The 4,073-nt window shown below is 37.9% G+C and overlaps 1 long non-coding RNA gene across 1 annotated transcript; it reads right to left on the reverse strand.

Moving 5' to 3' along the window:
• Positions 1-2,343: 2,343 nt before the first annotated feature.
• LOC138929111 (uncharacterized) lies at positions 2,344-3,074 on the reverse strand. Its single transcript, XR_011445536.1, has 3 exons — positions 2,957-3,074; positions 2,842-2,896; positions 2,344-2,757 (listed from the first exon to the last, which is right to left on the reverse strand). It is a non-coding gene; the product is annotated as an uncharacterized lncRNA (long non-coding RNA).
• Positions 3,075-4,073: the final 999 nt, after the last annotated feature.

A 4,073-nucleotide genomic window follows, 5' to 3' on the forward strand; every position in this document is an offset into this window, starting at 1 on the left:
GAGCAATAATTTCCAATGATTTCTCTATTCGTTTTTATATATTCACACAAATTGCCAGCAATTACAGAGAGACAGAGGGGGCATAACATTTTATTTTTTTAAATGCCTTTTTCTTTTCTCTACTTGTATGTCACATGTCCCTGGCCCAGAAAGTAATATTTATTTTTCCGCAAAAAATATTTAATTAACCGCCGCGGCGCTGCTCTGCTGACTAATAAATATTTTTTGCTCGCCTCTCTAATGTAAACAGAATAATAAGTTGATTTAACAAGGCGAAAATGATGAACATTTTTCGTGAACAACAACGAGTATTTTCCAATGTTTATTTTGGAATTACCCGGGCCAATTATGCATATTAATCTCTGTGCTGTGTTGTGTTTTTGGTGTCTTGGCCAAGTCGCCAACGTTTATTGTTATGGCTTAATTAATGCTTTCCGATTTGAATTATTCGCCGAGCTGTAATTTTCTTTTTGCGCGGTCAGCGCATTTGATTTATGCTTTTCTTTGGCTTTTATGGTCCCTGTCCCCCATATTTCCCCCCTCTGTCTTCTTCTGCTCAGGTGACGACGGAAAAGTGCTTTTTTTTCTCTCTGTTTTCCCTCGAATTCTTTCATTCAGTCTTTATTATTTGCCAGCATCTTTTATGGGAGGCCATATGCGAGTTTTGTGGCCTTATTTTTAGCTCTCGCATAAAAGCGAAATTCATGGTACAAAAAATTCATTAAATGAAGTTGGTGCTGCCTTACAAGGGATAAAATGCAATAGTTGTAGTAGAAAAAGCAAGAAAAAGTAAGAAAGTGCTTTCAAAAAAAAATTATAAACAAGCTAGAGATGTGTATGTCGATAGAAAAATTCAATAAAAATATTGCTCTATATTCTAATTTGCAATATCGGAAAATATTGCATTAAACATTAATTATACAATAATATAGAAAAATACTGATACAAAAAGTATATTGATTCCATATAACGACATAAAGCGATTGAAATATCGAAAACTTTAATGTATCGAAAGATTAAATATCGAAAGGTATTGCATTGAATGTTAATATATTGATAAATATCCAACTAAACGTAACTCAAAGTGGGATTTTATTTATTTTGGTTTATATTATGAAAAAAGTATAATATATCAAACAGAATATCGATTTACATCGCATATATATCGAAAAATTAAAATATCGATTTCTTATATACCAACTCACATAGCGATACAGTAACAATATTACGATATTTTCTGCCATCCCTAAAGGGATTTTAAAATATCATATAATTAAATAGAAAAGCTCTGGGTTTCCAGTCACCTTTTCTTTTGTTTTGTCTTTAAATGTACCCAACAAAATGGAAATCTTATCGAGTTTTCTAATGCTGTTGATCCTTCAGATCTCTACCTTTAATTCTGTACGCTTCGAGGCTTCATCCTGCGGCTTTGAATCCTGTAACTTTGACCACTCCTATGACGACTCCTATGATGACTTTCTGCCAACGGCTGACAATAGGTTCTATATGGATATCGGTGCCAGAAGGTGTACAGCGGAGCCCTCTAATCAAGCCCCCCCGCTGGGCAAGAACAAGGCCTTAAATATCGCCAAGAGTGCCGCCGATGCGGCTCAGGCCGCCAACGAGGTCCTGGCTGGTGCCGCCCATGAGGCTTCGCGTCAGGTCAAAATGGAGCTGGCGGACAAGGCGATGGATGCCGCCCGAACCGCCCAGGCTGTTTTCGAGGTCTCGCTGGCGGCCGTCCATAACCTGGCCAGGGAAATTCGCGACGAAGAGCGCTTGATGGAGCAGATGAGAGTTGCCCTGGAGGCTAGCGAGGCGAATGCCTATACCGCCAAGGCCACCTGCAAGAGAGTTGGGCAGCAGGCAGCCTTCATGCAGGCTCAGTTGCAGCAGACAAGGACGAACCTGGCCCATCTCGATGCGCTGGTTGAGCAGGCCAGTGCCGATCTGGAGAGCAAGAACCGTGTCTTGGCTATGATCAAGGAGCGGGTCGAGCTCTTGTCCAAGCGGACGCAACAGGCCAAGTGCGACTACAAGCAGGCAAAGGATGCGGCCTGCAGGGCTGCAACCAAAAAAAAGGCAAAGAAAAAGCAGTTCGCCTCAAAGAAGTGTCCACCGGTTTGGAAGCTCTGGGAAATAATTCCCAGAAATAATGGCGGCTTGAGAAAATAGAGGGATTAGGATAGTTAAGGGTTTTGTTTGCCTTTTTATAAATGTTTAAATTGAGTGTTAAAATTAATTTTAACAAGTTAAAAAACAAATATATATAAATTTAAAAAAAAAACAAACAATATTTTGAAAGAAATATAAAAGTTTAGGTGAGAATTTAAAACCCTTTAATTCTTTTTTTTTTTATAAAACTTTTAAAACTATGTGAAACCGCGTAAAAGGCCAAAAACTTCTTAGCTTGGTAAGCCAGTGTTGGGGGGCCAACCGCAAATGCGGCGCTTCAAAGCCGAATTTGAGAAAACAACTTTGCTTTTGCGATAAATTCGAGCAGATTACTCCTCGTCGGCGTCGGATCATAGGGCAAAGGAGCACTCACGGATATTTACCCGGCCATTGAGGTGGCTACCTCCTTCGCTGACCCCACCTACCTACCACCTGCTTTCATTTCATTTAAGCCATCAAATAGTTTGCCTTTTTCCAGGTTTCAGCCTAAGCTGAGAACCGAGCCGAAACCTTTCAATTTGTTGCTGTTGTTAAACTGCTTCAGGCGAATGTTTGTGCCCCACAAAAGGATGGATGGGAAAACTGGGTGGAAATGGGAGGGAAAGCATTGAAAGGGAGGTGGAAGATGGAAAAGGGGCATCGACTTCTCATATAGTATGTACATACGTGCACTGGGAAAGCCTTCAGACCTGGAGGAGTTTTGATTGCCCCAATAGATTTTCTGAATATTTAATATTTTTATTAATTTTTGTAGTTAATTTACAACAATTTATTTATTTACCAAAACTAAAAAAACCTTTTGATTCGAATTTAATTTTGTGTGATTTTCCTAGATTTTTATATTGAATATTTTCTTTACAACAATTCATTTCTTTATTTAACCCTAAATAATTGTCAAGGGCTCCTTTAAATTTAGAGTATTTTTTCTCACTGTATTCTACAGCTCAGACAAACTCTATAACTCTTAAAAAAAAACATCCATAGAAAGGTAGACTGAAGTTAAATAAAATAAAATTCTATTGGCACAAACACACACTTGTGCAGACTGGAAAATCAAAGGAACTTGCTGGCTCATGTTTCTAAATATTTACCAAAATAAATAAAAACAAAAATCGAGAAAAAACGTAAAGGTTGATGAGTGAAACTTTATTAATTGCCAGCAAGTTTCTAACTCGTCAGTTTGTTTAGGTAATTAAAATTATGACCGTGTCCATGTGCTTCAAATCGTTCTTTACTTTTGATTTATACAATTTGTTCTTGTTCTTGTTTTCTTTTTTTCGGGTTAGTTTTTGTTTAACAGCAGCAATTAAGGCGGCCCCAAGTGACGTCAGTCGGTCGCAATCCGAGGGGGGTTTATATAATTCCCATCCAAATATAGCAGCGCCCCTGGGGGGCGGGGGTTAATTCATTCCTCTTTGTGATTTTGGCTGTCAGATCCGGCTTACATAAGACGGAACTCGGACCCAAGCAGGGCATCTGCCCCCTAAAAAAAAAGGAAAAGCTGAAAAGATACTCATATGGGGTGGGGAAGCGCAGAAAAAAACATAGAAAAGCAGTTTAGCTGGCGAGCAGCTGAGCAGCCCAGCATATGTGACTGTGTCCTGTTCGCCAGATTGACACAATTGTCGACCAATGTCAATGCCTTTCAATGTAAGCACAGTGGTTCGAAAGTCATGGAAAATTGTTTTAAAAAACGTTTTATACTAAAATAATTATTTAGATTTTAGATTTTGTCATTGGGATTTTAGTAAATCATTACATACTTTGTATATCTCATAATTTTACTGAAATACATTTTAATAATAATAAAAAATAAAATATAAAAATTAGGGTCACACTGAAACTATTTGATGTCAATATTACTTGTTCCTTTATAAATTTTGTTTTTCAATTATAAT

The sequence above is a fragment of the Drosophila kikkawai genome, chromosome X (assembly GCF_030179895.1).
Source record: "Drosophila kikkawai strain 14028-0561.14 chromosome X, DkikHiC1v2, whole genome shotgun sequence".
NCBI lineage: Eukaryota > Metazoa > Arthropoda > Insecta > Diptera > Drosophilidae > Drosophila > Drosophila kikkawai.